Raw genomic sequence first — 15617 nt, forward strand, 5'->3', positions numbered from 1 at the left:
CGATCTACTTCATCCAAGAGTACAGCTATGATAAATAAGAAGAAAATAGGAAAACCTTAAGTATTTCATTATGTAATCTTGAATAAATAGATTTAATTTACAGTGGTGCAATTCCACTGATTCAAACGAATTTACAACTACTTGACCGGCAGAAGTCCATTCATGGAATATCCCTTTTTAATTTGAAAAATTGTAAAAAAAAAAAAAAAACTTCTCTCTTATTCAGCAATTACTTTATTACTCAAAAAATCCTGTACCTCTTTGCTATACCAAGGCATTCACCAGACTGACTGAAAATTAAGAAAGAAGGTGGCCTTTCTCAAGGACATTTCCTGTTGAATTAGGAACACATCCATTGTAAGGTCAGGGTCTAATTTTATTCCAATAAAAACAAGAAAAATAACACAAGTATTGTTTTGCAGAGTAAGTATGTTTTCACAGCCAGAGTACTACTTAGTGGTAGTTGTACATTTCTGAACATATACCTATGGAGGATATTTAGCAAGGAAGTAAAAAGGAAAATGTTTTATCCATCCTTTTCAAGAATATGGCATATTTGAATATCATGTCTACACTAGACACCATATGAATATATTTAAACCAGTATCTAAAGGCCCAAAAAGGTATTCCTGTGTAACACCTGAACACACACACACACAAAATTGTGGTAACAACTGGCAGCAGGAGGAATACAGAAAACAGAAAGTCTTGCAAAACGATTAGATATATTTGTCAGCTTATGCAATAAAGAAGTTATGAATGGACCAAATTTCACTTTACTTTAAATAAACAGAAAGAGGAAACCCTCTGCTGCAGCATACTGAAAAGCCTCAGGCATTAGTATAACAACACATGCCATCTATCATTTAAATTTGTTCTTTTTGGAACAGTTCTGCTGTATATGTGGGAGCTATTTAGCATTCTGGACTGTATAGTTTGGATGATTCTATACACAAGCTTAAAACCGTTCTTGAACTGAAATCTGTCTTGGACTGAAGTCTATCAGACACACAAAAGATGACCTCTCCCACTTTTTACACCTCCCCTCCATACCAACTTATGCATAACACTTTAGCCATAACTTCATAATAATTATGAGAATATGAGAAATTCAGCTCATCCTTAGTTTGACTTGATGTTTATGAGTGTTTCTGTTGATGGTTTGGGCTCAACAGTTATAAAGACTCTATAAAGAGCTCTGAAGGGCACATGAAACAAAAATGATCCAAGATCTTCACTCTCCACCAACATTTCCCACATGTACCTCACAAACCATAGGCATTTATTTTCCAGAAAAAAAATGGCACTATAGATGGCTTTGAGAACTTAAACCAGTAATTGATTATGAATGGCAGCAGTACCAAGGTTTAGCTTTTTTTTTTTTTTTTTTCCTCAATATCACAATGTTTTTACATTAAGTGAGTTGTCACATTCCTATTAGGAAAATGGGCAGTGTTGTGATTTATGCATCTTAGAAAACCATCGCTGTATTACTAATTGGCAAGCTGTAATACATAAAAACACCTCATGCACTACTCCTGCTGCTGTTATTGAGTCTGGAAATATGCTTCCTCTGAAGACATAATACAGGGTCACCAAATAGAAAATGATATTATATTCACCTTCTACTGTTAGGTTTTAAAAGGCTACCTCAGTGTTTGGATGTCTAAAACTCAGTATATTATTCATCTATATCATAATGAAGAAAGGAGAGGAACTATACAGTTTAATTTCCATCTTTCAATTCTAAAGTCTGAACAATAATTTCAAAAGAAATTAACTTGCTGCATGAAACAATGAAGATAATCAAATTAGAGATAATTCAATAAAGCCAAAGCATACAGTTTCGTATTTGAGAGACTAATAATTCATAAATTTTAGTCATTTGGTCATTAGGTGAAATATATTGTTATTTTGAGAACTGGCTATTAAGTTAAAAACATCAAAAACATGGGCAGTGAGCATAGAAAAATGTTGTGCCTCACTTTTAAGTATTATAGTTGCCTGCTTATTATATTGTTTGCATAAAACCACAGACTAAACTGCTGTTTGTAGTTTTGTATACATACATTCATCTCACCTCATTCCTGTCCCTTTCAAAGCAAAAAACAGTGGGCTTTGGATATTCATAGTAAAAACGCTGAAATCATCATCAGAAAGTTCACAGCATGATGGAATTCCCTTTACAGTCATCCATTACAGAGGCTGTGATTCAGTATCAGCCCATATATTACAATTCCAGAGATAACACTAATCCCCAGGTGCTGCTAGAAGCACTAACTCCACCAAACTCTACTTGTTATCTATTAGAGAGAATGAAAAAGAAATGCCTCCTTTTCCTCATGGAGCTGCACAGGGATAAGAATGTAGTGTAAGAGTAACCAACCTTCAGAACATAATGACCTACAGCTGGCCAGAAAGTGACCCATAGAGTGGTTTACTTTCTGTCTATTAAAAGTGAGAAAAATAAGCCTGACTATAAGTCATTACAGAGCAAATATAGCACTAGCGTTACAGTTTCCAATACTGCTTCAATTCCCAGAGTGCCAACCATCACCTAAGAGGCAGAATTTCACAATTCATTTAAGGTCTGCAACAGGCAAGTGAGATTATCACATCGCTGTCCCCAGGACCCCACTGGGTTTGTATATTTTATGAAGGCTGAACTAGATGAACTCGTGTGGCATGCTAGAAGAGAAGGCAAAGCTAAAATTTCTCCCGTAGCAAGAATTCAGAGAATGGAACCAGATACAGACAGAATACAATGAATCATTGAAAAAAAAAAAAAAAATCTACAGACTCAACTAACTTTAAAATAGTCATCTGACATTTACAAACTCTCTTTCAAGATTTTTTTAAGTTAAAAATAACTTACAATTTTTAGGAAAAATCCTTACTAGCTTAGTGAGCACTGAGCAATTCCACCCACCTGTTGCAGAACAACTATGCTTCTCTACCCCAAGAATAATATGTCCTGCTACATCACAATATGTACACCTATAATATGTAGATCACATACGTAAGCTATCTTAGGTAGCTTGTCAGCACAAAAATTTTGTCTATATGGGAAGAAGACGTTTTACCTCTCAGAAAAATCAAACCCAAAAATCTAAGAATCAGAGTCATAAAGATCAGATCACCTTGAGGGAATTAGTTGAAAACAAATCAGTTATGGAAACTAAGCAAGTTTCTTAACCAGCACTACAAATAGCTTTTTAACTGAGTAAAAAAAAATCCAGCGTTAGCCCACATAATATAATTTAGCATGCTTGTGAGCTTGTGAACAAGAGGGAAACATAATGAGGGCCAACACTAACCTACTCATGCAAACCACTACTTAAGTGTATCCAAATAAACTAAAATTTCTTTTCCAGTTCTGCTTTTGTTCTTCAGTTTGGTGGAAAAAGGAAGGGTACATTTATGACCACAAAGCCTGGCAGTAAATCATAGGCAAAATACTTTTTTAAGACAATATAACTGTATAACAAGTTCCTGAATGGGCTCTACTCAATATAGTGCAGTCATATACTGTAAGCCATAGTTTCAGTGTTATGCTGTTATGACATCTCCATTAGAGATGATGATGTACATGCTGGCTTGGATAACCCAAAATTAGTATACATTAGACTAAAAAATGTCCAATTATATGAGCGCATATGGAAGTGGATACTGATACAATACTAACAAAACAATAATTTCTTCAACTTAGTCAATGTGTAACAGGAATCACATTTAATGAAAATATATTCTTGCATTTTTTTCCAGTCAAACATAATTATATCTATTTTACTTATTAGAAAAATAAAAATTAATAACATGATCATACCAAACTTATATGAAGTGTACGTTCTTGGTACATAATCCACATACAATGCAGACACCAAGAAACACATATTAAGCAGTTGTCCATTACCTCATTTCCACCACTTAACTGACAAAGAAAGATCAGTATATATTACAGTGTGACTGCTGAAACAAGACAGACCAACTTCATAGTGATATTACAAATTAAAGGTCAAAGCTGATTAAAACAGCCCCTTCTAGAATTGTGGCCTATGCATTTTATAGTTGAAATATACTTAAACTGCATCTATTATCTAGAATTTATTCTGCATTCCTTCCCTTTCTTTTAAGATTATGAAAGGAACTGATTCAACTCTTAATAACTGTTAAAAACAGAACTGCTCAAAGAATCCAATTTTCTGTGAACCAAATAGTACAATTAGATTCAGTGTAATGTAAGATATGCCATAGTATCACTGAAGCTCTTAAATAAATAACGGAAGAGCTAAGATTTTTTTTTCTTTTCTTCTTTTTAACTTTTACAATATTAGAAGACACAAAAATCCAGAAAAGATACCAAGTGAGAGTAATGGACTTAAGAAAATACACAGTTCTCTGGATAACGCAACCTGTATATATAAGAGGAAGTCACACAATTACTTTAAAAGCTTTTCTTCAGGCACAGTTCATGTTTTCCACTGCACAGTCATCAATCACATGACTCTGCTCTCTTGTTTACCCACAGTTTTCAAGTCAAGATGAATGAAGATGAAACTGACTCTCATACACAAGCACTAGACCAGGGGGGAAAAATAACCATTAGGTATGTATGTGCCAGTACAGAAAACTCAAAGCAGGAACATTTTAAGCGAGATTTTGTTATTTTATTTGCTAAGATTTTATAGTCAGCATATAGACCTTTAAAACCTAGACCTCTAAGTATTAGAATGCATGCACAGTTTTAGCCCCAGGCATATCTCACAGTGTAGTTCCACCTTTAGATATTACTTTAAACTACTTTTACTTACAAATGCAACATGATACAAACGACTGATTTTCAGATACAGCCATATAATCCTCAGAATGATAACATGATTAAAACAGTTGTTACCAAACTTTTACTGTCTGTGAGTAATAGTGACATATTTAAAATGCAAACCATGTCTGGCTGCTTAACTAGACTTAGCTGACTGGTAATTTGTTCAGATCACAATCACGCATCCCTTGTATGCTACTAAATTATTCCACGTTTCATAGCATTAAAATGTTTTTGTTAAAGCAATTTTCTGTATTCATTGAACAAGAGTAAGGAAAGTAAACTTTAATTTATGTTGGATTAAGAAATATTAATGCCTGTACCAGGTAAAGAATTCAGTGGCCAGTACACAGAATTTCTTTCCTCTATGGAATAATTAATAACATTAATTATTTCCATAAGTTTCCACGTTGGGAAAACAAAACAAAACAAAACCACAGCATTTTAGTATGCTGTTTTCAGTTTAACTACCTCTCCCCAAGAGGTAAACTTATTTTTTAATCAATTCTATTCATTCTGATTTAAATTACGCTTGTGTGAATTGACCAAACTCAGAGGCAAATAAAAAATGCAACTGTCCCACTATCTTATTGAGCTATGGAGGTTCTTTGGGACTACCAGTGTCTGACAATAAAACTCTGCAAAGTCCCCATAGCCTACCTCTGAGAGCTATCCTATGTCCTAAGGCAAAACATTGTTCATCTAGCACAAGCAAGGACAAAAATGGATTGAAACATAGAGCCATATTACACATGGGCAAAGAAGCTCACACTTTCAAATCAGGGTGCTGAAGTCTTCTGCCCTTAATATGCATTCTTGGCTGTCAGCCCATGCCCATTTGTCTGGAATGGCATAGTGCCATACTAGGACCCTAACTGAATAATATGACAAAATTAAATGAAAAGCCCACCAACAACTATATACACAACAATGTTCAAAATCACTCTTAAGAGAGTAAGTTTACTATGTTGGCAACATTATTTTCTCATAGAAAACAAGTGCTTTCAAGTTGCAAGACAAAATCCAGCAACAGGGGTGTAGCACATATATAAAAACAAGTTTACAAAGTCATCCAGAAATTTCCTAAAAATGTTCTTGCTAGGAAAGATAGATTCAGTATCTCCTTTTCTTTCAAAACTTTTCAAAACTTTTATCATTTGCAACTTAAGACTACAAAAGAAAAGTTAAACCTCAGGATGATTCAGAACTGAAGTAGTTATTAAATTCCTCTGTTGCCTTATAGTACAGTATTTGCAAGTAAGAAGCAAAACTGAGCATCACTGCTACTTTTGAGTCAATGGCAGTGGTGAGTTTTTACCTAGGTACTGTTAAGAAAAAATGTTTCTATTACTCACTCTGAAGTAGAATTACCGAAAATTGTTTTCATTTCATATAGTCTTGCCAGTTATTCCTGCAGACAAAGGATGATCGTGAATTTAAAAGCAATCAAATGCGTTCTACATTTGTATAAATTTGCAATACCAGAGCAAGACCACAGATGTACATGCGCTGGATATATGTCTCTTGTGAGATGTTGTCCTTTTTTGCATGGATTTTCCTGGTAAATTACTTAGGCTGATAATGCAAATCTGTGCATGAAAGCAAAAGACTAGAAACTAGTTTCCTACTAGATAACTACACATTCCTAGTGTAGTTATCAAAAAATATAAAGCAGAAGGGTGTTCTGCAGAAGTAAAACTGTTCATATTTTTGAAAAAGTTTTATTTTGGTCAGTGTTTTTGTCAGCATGTTTACAGTTATGCATATCTGCAACAATATAAAGTAAGAATTTAAGAAAAATTCATATTTGGCTGACAAGTCAACATTAAAAAAATAATAATTCTAAAGGAAACCAGTGGTTTTGCAATTTAGCAAGCCTTTTTAGAGATTTAAAAGTGCTGTTCAAACACAGAATGAAAGATCGTACCATCCAAACACCACTGGCATTTAAGATCTTATCTAAATTATAACTCTAGAAAGATAAATTGACTACATTTAAAGTAGCCTTGTTTTAAAGAACTATCAACTCCTATGAAATTATTATGCATACTCATCTAGGAAGTCAAAACAAAAGGACAAATATGAAAATGTTTTTTGTTTTGCAAGACTTTGAAAAAGTCTGAAATTGTAACTTGGTGGTATCTTACCTGATATTATACCCATCCCACACTTGCCACGTCTTTGAAAAATGTGTATTCTCATATCTCTACACAAAAGTTCAGTCTAAACATATTAATATGCAAGTTCACATTGATCTTTGCAAATTCAAAATTTCAGAAATTTCAGAAAAAAAACAATTTTAAATAATCCTAGGTTTACATTATCTAAAATTAAATGTAAAATCTTCCAGAAAAATTAGACACTTATAAATAGTCTCTGATATTGCTCCAAATTAAAGACCGCATATGTATATATAAACACTTTGGTTCATTATAAATCAGTGGAGAAAAATATTTTTCCAAGACTCAAGTTTTTAAAATATCTGATTATTTGAAAGCCATAAAACAGACAATGAATGGCACGTCTGAGTATCTCCTGCGGATTTTGTTGATATTGTTTTTTTAAGAGAATAGTAAGAAGTGTTACAAGAAAATGGCAACATGCACTGCTTCATGGACAAAGAAGTTTTGAACCTCAAAAGGAGTCCAAAATCACATAGCTTGGGCAGCAGAAACCAAATCTGCAACAAGTCTGACAAAAGCATTACTCATGAGCCCTTTGCATACTCCCAGGTTGATGACTAGTACTCAACCACAGCTGGCACTACAGTTACAAGAAAGCAGTTACAGGAAAGCAACACTTTTCCACCTGAAGAATCAGAAAATACAGCAGACCATTCAGGGAAAGTAGTAAATAAATAAAGAAAGCTATTACCAAGAATTCTAGAAGGCAAATAGTAATTCAAAGAATTTAAACACACAACTTCTGGACTGTTTTTTCATCCACTTGAAAAGCTGAAAAAGACTGAATATCTGTTTAATGTCTGCTTGTTTTCCTCCTCATTTATCTCCAATAGCTGTTTTTTGTTTTAGTATAAAACTATTTTATATTTCTGAATTACGAACAACAACCATCTAGCATCAGGTACGTCTTTGTTTCCAACTGTAAGACTAAGAGGCTTCTACAAAAGTTCATAATAAAAATAAATTTTAAATGTTGTTTTCACATTAATAACTGAACTTCCTTTTGCTCCAACAACTCACAAATGTCAAATAACTAAATAACACAGGCACAATAATAGCCCCAAACCCAATAAAGAATAAAGTAGCCTTTCTGGCCTGTCAAAGGACCCCATTTCTATTCTGAGCAGGCAAGCTGAAAGTACTGCTCTTCTGTCATTCCTTGACAGTTATAGACTAGTTCTGCACCTTATTAAAGATTAAGGTTTGCCCAGGCACTCTCTTTTGGTCATCTCCTGTCCACAGTCCAGCATTTATTACAGGAGAACTGGAGATTACTACCATATATTATGCTTTGAAAGAATACTGTACCTGAGAATGAGACTACATAACTAAATGTCAAAGCGCAATTCAAAAATTACTCCATGAAAGAACATGGTATTTCACTTGATTTTAGGTTTCTAGACAACAATATCATTTAGTTTGCACAAATCAGTTTAAGCTGATTTATCTCATTTATATTATTTTTGTAGATAATAAAATATAAAATAAAGCTGGCAATAGGTTGCATTTTTATGATTAAAATGTGTTTTTAGTTTGTTAGAAAACCACTTTGATGAACAGAGTTATACAAGAATTAAATAAAACCCTCTTCTGTGTAAATATTTGCTACCTGGTTTTGGTATGATGCAAGCATGCTATAAAAAAAAAAAAAAAAAAAAAAAAAATCAGGCTAAGCCACTACATGAGAGATACTACTTTGTGGGACTTTTACAGAACAGTGTTCCCCAGAGTATTTAGAAAAGGACTGTTATTAACCCTCAACGTTTCTCAGAGACCAGCATGAACAATCATTTTTCAATTTTAAAACTGAAGTATTAGAAAGACTACATTATTCCATGGAACAGTTATTGCTATCAAGTAGGCCACAGTTTTAAAAACCGCTTTGTAAGATTTAACATTTTTAGGAGCACTGTTAGTTGATTTTAAACTTATATCCTGAAAACATTCTTTGAATATCTTTATACATTTCCAGACTACCCCTTTACTTTCTCTAACTTGCAATTGCAAACAGTCAAGTAGCAAAAATTGTAAGTAAACAAAAACTTCTTCTGCAGAGAGCTAAAAACAGAAAAATAAACTTGTTAACTGGGGTATAGTGGTTTCACTTAAGAGCATTTTATTTGAGAACAAATAGAAAACACGATTTCATTGCACTTCAAATGGAAATTATTAAGTAGTGTTAAATTCTGTATCTCTCAATGAACCTCTACATACATGTAAGCAAAGAAAACCTTACAAGGGGTATCTGAAAGGCTCAGCTTGTCTTCCACAGATGTTGTATCAGTAAAAGCATAATACCATAAGCTCATTAAAACACATGACATGAAGGTAGGGAAATCGGCTTGCTTAAAAAGTTTTTTTTTTTTTTTTTTTTTTTTTTTCTTAATGTTGATAACTTTGGGGAAAGTCCTATCTCTTCAGTCTTTATAGTAAGGACTACTTTCAATCAGGGTATAAATTAGTAGAATTTCACTGGACTAGTGAGTCCTTCAAAAGCTTACTGATAAGGAATTAGATAGATTAATGTCAGTTTTAACAAAAGGAACACATCAGTCAGCTCCCAGACACCAAAGAGTTTGTTTTTTTTTTAAACAAAACAAAACAAAACAAAAAAACATTCACTCTGCTCCAAGTATAGAGAAATTTACTTTGACTGTTGTATACCACGTGTGCAGAGACAGCCTCAGGTTAATGTGATGCTACGTTCACTCAATCAACCTTAGGACTGCTTTCTAAAAAGGAATATCCACCAGGGTCTCTTGATTTTTAAAAGTTCTGGGGCTTAGGACAAGCAACCCACGAATACTGCTCTGTTCCTACAATGCCACCCAACAGGAGCATTACAGGATACTAACTTAATTAAGTGTTACACCATGTTTACTTCGGTAGAAAGAGACCCAAATCATTATGGATTAGTTTTATAAGCTACTAATGACACTATGAATATTATCTGTTCATTATTAGAATCTCAGCATTTCAATTTCTACTTGCTGAATTGTTAACTACTCAACATCATTACCAAGCACACTACAATGTTATTATAACCTTTGTCCCATGAACATGGTGCATTCATTTATTGATAGGAAACATACCAACACAGATTCAAGAAACTTCCTTCAAAATGCATGCATAATTATCATCAGGATATTTTACCACTGCACTTTGCCTCACAGAAGCAAATCGATACAACCCTTTCCCAGCTAGCAATTTGATGCAGGTTTCCAGTAAAGCATTTGTCAAAAGAAGTTTCCAAGCCAATTAAAGGCTACCCTGTAAAAATAACCAGGATACGTAGTATCCTGGCGTGGGAGGAAAGAAAGTTAAACAGAGAAAGAAAAGCAAAAAAGGGGAGAAGAATGTTCCACAGTTCTAAAACAATTATTTGCTATTGATGTAGAAATATCATTATTCTCAGTATGAGTCAAAATGCATTAGCATTCCATCTGCCAATGCTACAACAACCATTTTTCTCCATTTCTGTTTGACCTCAAGCCTTTTATGCATAAATGTCAGGGCTCTTTACAATTAATCATGTCTACCACAGACTAATTGTGGACAACAGTAGTGCAATTAACACAAATTTGCTTCAAATATTCATGAACATTCAAAAAGCATTCATTGACACAAGTGTTAGTTACCTAGCCACAAAAACTGACAATTCTTTCCTCTTCTATCTTCTGCTTCCTTAGCATTAGGAAGCTCAGCACACTATTGAGGATGATAGCAAGATTGGAAAAATATTTCACCAATTCCTAAAATATGATTGCTTCAAGAATGCCTGCTACACATATGTGCCAACAGAAAACAAGAACAAATATAAAAACTATTTCTCTTTCGATCTTAAAAGTAGGTAATCCAGTGAATATAAAAATACATTTACACATCTGGTAATATACATATATTTTTTTCATAGATCCACCCTAACATAAAAGGCAAATACAAGGCAACACTGTTGTTGTTGTCATTGTTACTTCTAAACCTGATTTAAAGAAAACAAAACGTCTTTGAAAAATATGAAGCAATTAGACCTGTATTGGTTGTCTTGATTCATTCTCAATAGTATGCCTGGTATTTTTTTTTGTACCTCACTACAAATGTACCTCACTACATGGTAAAAGTCTCCCTAACCATAGAAGGCTATTTGTAAGGCCTGACCTAAACACAGCAGATGTAATAGACTTTTTTTTTTTTTTTTTTTTTTTTTTTTTTTTTTTTTTAATACATGCTTTACATTAAAGAATTTCTTGGACGGTTGTGCTATTTCTAATCAGGCCCCATGGCAAATACTCACCAATCCTCACAGGAATAAACTATTCTCACTTCAAACAATTGTTGCAGTTTGAATCCAATTGACTCTAGACAAAAGTACTGAGATAATCAGCATATTAAAGCCAACACTATAACCATATGTTAATTATGTAAATGATTCATTTTAATCAGCTAGAACCATGTAAAGAGTTACAAGGAATGCAAATGTAGGGAGTTATTAAAAATCTCATTATTATTCATCTTGGTTCCATGCGTGAATATACCCATCCAAAGGGATGAATTAATAGTTAGATGAAAGATGAAAGAGCTAGAGGGGAAGTCTGTGGGAAACCATCTGTCTTGGTTTGTATCCCTCCCAGGCTTCAACCATACTGCAATAGCTACATGGAGAACAACCCCAGAAGAGACGGTGACTGCAAGACACAGCACCTCAACCATCAGTCAATGCTTCTACCAAAAATATTTAGAAAAATCTCGACACTTCTCATCCATTCCCACACAGATACCCTAAGTCAGTCCTGGAGACTGAAAAATAAATCTGATTGATAAGTTCATCTGAACTGCTACAGAAATGCAGTTTTACCTTGACCAGAAATACACAGCGAGTATTGATTCACACAAAGGCTCTGATGTATTTTAAAAGACTTTTATCTAAAGAAGGTCCTCTTACAATTTAATCATCTATTAAATGCCAGAAGACATTCAGAAGCTATTGTGTTTGAGACCCATATTAGTATCTAAACTGTTTCTCTCAACTTCCACAGAAATCTTGAATGGATGTGGGAAATACAGAAACTTTTTCAGCAATATTGTAAAAGACCTGTACCTTGTCTAGGTCTTCCAATAAACATGGAGAAATTTATATGAATTAAGTTTATTTCTGGAAGGATTATTTTTCATTTTACCCATTCTCCTTTCTTCCTAATCAAAGAAAATAGATTACAGAATCACAGAATCACAGAATTTTCTAGGTTGGAAGAGACCTCAAGGTCATCAAGTCCAACCTCCAACCTAACGCTAACAGCCCTCCACTAAACCATATCCCTAAGCTCTACATCTAAGCGTCTTTTGAAGACTTCCAGGGATGGTGACTCCACCACTTCCCTGGGCAGCCTGTTCCAATGCCTCACAACCCTTTCAGTGAAGAAGTTCTTCCTAACATCTAACCTAAAACTCCCCTGGCTCAACTTAAGCCCATTCCCCCTCGTCCTGTCACCAGGCACGTGGGAGAACAGGCCAACCCCCACCTCGCTACAGCCTCCCTTGAGGTACCTAAAAAGAGCGATAAGGTCACCCCTGAGCCTCCTCTTCTCCAGGCTGAACAAGCCCAGCTCCCTCAGCCGCTCCTCGTAGGACTTGTTCTCCAGGCCCCTCACCAGCTTTGTCGCCCTTCTCTGCACCCGCTCAAGCACCTCCATGTCCTTCTTGTAGCGAGGGAATTATGTACAATAATTATTTATAGGAAGAAAAGTAAGGGTCAAAGGGCAATAACACATCTACTATGAAAGGAACTGAGAAAAAATATCTATCTGAAAAGGTGGGGTTTTAAAGCCACAGAAGGAGGAAAGGTTTGCCACATTTAACACACGTATACATGCATTAAGGTAAATCTACCCTGAAAATCTTCATAAATCTTAAATAGCATCTTACTTAAAATTAAAGGTACAATCTACTTTTTAGACCCTTGGTTAAGTCAGTTACTACTACTTTGAAAACAAAACTCAAACTCCATAAACAAGAAGAACAAGGAATACAATTCAACTGTTTTGTTCATTACAACTTTGAAATAGATATATTCTTCCAATAAATTTTCATTTTAATAGAGTTAGCAAATAATAAAAAAATATTTTTGTCAGCTTTCAGAAGCTTTGTAAAACTTTGTTCTTCATACTCTAATTCTTTCATGTTTTCCTGCCTGATGTTTCCTAATGCAGTTACACTGGAATCATTCTATTTTTGATCTGTAATCCTTTTATACATTTTTTCTTTGCTTACTCTTGCATGCCTTTGTAGTTTCTATAATTGGGTCTTTGCACCATTTTAACAAGGTTTAGTACTGTGCAGTTTGTTAAATTTAAGTAGAAGTGAGAATATTCTATCAGCAGTATAATAAATAAACAAGTAAATTCACACATCTCCAACCTAAACTGAATGTTTGCCATAAGAAAATATAAATCTCAGTTCCCCTCATTCTGCAAAGGCTGGTGAAGCTTTTTATCCATTTTGTAGGCCAGAAAAAAAGGCAATTGCACAGAAAGTACATTAGATCACTAATAGTTTATTAAAAATGGCTACACATGTGCAGTGAAACAAGACTTCATTAATTTGTTCTTGAGGTGCCTGTGTAAATTCAACTTAGGGAAGAGTGCTGGACAGCTTTGCAACTACTGACTGACATTCTTCATCAAAGCTTCACTGAGTATAGAACATGATTTAAGCACATCCGGGTGATAATTGTGGTGGTTTTACCGTGCTGGGCAGCTAAACCCCACAACCGCTCTCTCACTCCCCCTCCTTTAGATGGGGGAGGGGGAGAAGTAAAGAAAAGAACAACTCACGGGTTGAGATAAGGATAATTTAATTAAAGGGAAATAATTATAATAATTAAATAAAGACTACCATGAACTAAACAATTTAACTAAGGGGAAATAAAAGGGAAAGAGGAAAAAAGGGAGGAAAACAAACAAACAAAATAAATGAAAGCTATATGGAAGTGCAGAGGAAAGAAATTACTCTCTACTTCCCACAAATGAGCGATGATTGACCACGTCCTTGAAGCAAGGCCTCAACGCACGCAGCCGGTGTTCGAGAGGAGGACCGACGTCTTCTCAACGAGAGCCCACCCCTCCCCTCTTCTTCCTGTTTCCACCTTTTATTGTTGAGTGTGACACCACATGGTATGGAATATCCCTTTGATTGGTTTAGGTCAGCTGCCCTAGTGATGGTTCCCTCCTCACTTTTTTGCCCACCCCCTAGGAGGGTTAGAGAAAGGCCCAATGTTGTGCCACTGCTGCTCAGCAGTAGACACAACACTGGTGTGATAACACTGCTGTTCCAGCTACAAGTACAGAGTACGGCACTGTATGGGCTGCTGCCGGGAAAGTTAACATTCCAGCCAGACCCAGTACAATAATAAACACTGCAAGTGAAACAAGATGTATGCCTACACAAACTGCAATACAGAGAACTGGTAAGTTTTAAGCATGTATCAAATCTATGTGATTTTTTTTTGAATTGATGAAATTTAAGTACAACCTTCAATTTAAGTTCAACCTTATTTTTCTTTATAAGCATTTCAACATTTTTTTTTCCTCCTGGTTTTTAATATTTACATCTCAGAAATTTTCATACTAAATAATTAATGTTCTAGATACAAGCTCAGAATATTCCATAAGTTCTCTGTGCAACCTTCCCAAAGAAAATCATTGTTGGGGCGTTTTCATTTGATAATGTATGCAACTATCTAAATATCTATCCCTGAAAGGATGAAATCAGCTGTGACAAGTTTCATGCAATGAAAATCCATGATCCTTGTTAGGTTAATGGAGAAAGAGATCTTTCCTCACATGACCCAGTCAAAAATCTCTCATAATTAAACAAGTATGGATGCACATATATGAGAAAGTATAAAACATATTATTAAGCAAAGCGAAAGGAGTCTCCATCTTTACACTTATGATTTTTTACACATTACGAGGATCGTTTCCTATTTACACGGGTATTGATGCATAAAATATAAGAGGAGAGAATGATAAATCACAAGAAATATATAAACTAAAGAAAAGTTATACTGAAAGTAATGATAGCTTTAATTGACTAACATATTTTTTATCCTTACAAAACTTAAGCAGAAGATACTATCCATGCTACAACCCCTTCTGTTCTTCCATAATATGAATGTAATATAAAAACCTTATAAATACTACTTTAAAAGATGTTCTATTTTGTGTCAGGGAGTGTGTCACAAAGGCACTCTTGCATCTTTAAACATTTATCATAATTTAACCCTTTAAAAGGACTCTGTACTGGTCCATAAGAGGGAAGAAAGTTCTCATTCTTCTCTGAGATTACATCTTAAATTCTACAAGACCCATGCAGTGCTCATATGGAGGCCTTCAAGAAGGGCTGGGAAGTTCAACTGGACTTCTTGCACTCCCTAAGCCCTGGTTTTCTAGCTAGATTTATTTCTGCTATGCACACCTCAACACATTAACATTCTTGCGATGAACAGAGAGGGGGAAAAGAAAGCAAGTCAGGCCAAAAAAAAAACATTATAGCTGAACTGTTTGTTGTTGTGTTTTGTTGGTGGTGGTGGTTGTTTTTTTTTTGTGTGTGTGTTTGTTTTT

The 15617-nt window shown here is 34.6% G+C and overlaps 1 protein-coding gene across 22 annotated transcripts in view; it reads right to left on the minus strand.

Annotated features, from left to right (window-relative positions):
* RBFOX1 (RNA binding fox-1 homolog 1) overlaps positions 1-15617 on the minus strand; it is a 681896-nt gene that overhangs the window by 241479 nt on the left and 424800 nt on the right. Inside the window, exon 1 of one of the 22 annotated variants that reach the window (XM_032197990.1) lies at positions 6175-6230. The exons of the other annotated variants lie outside the window; for them this stretch is intronic. The gene's annotated coding sequence lies outside the window, so the exon portion shown is untranslated. Of the gene's footprint in view, positions 1-6174; positions 6231-15617 lie in introns of those variants that run through there. 22 annotated transcript variants of the gene reach the window in all.

This window comes from Aythya fuligula, chromosome 15 (assembly GCF_009819795.1).
Source record: "Aythya fuligula isolate bAytFul2 chromosome 15, bAytFul2.pri, whole genome shotgun sequence".
Lineage (NCBI taxonomy): Eukaryota > Metazoa > Chordata > Aves > Anseriformes > Anatidae > Aythya > Aythya fuligula.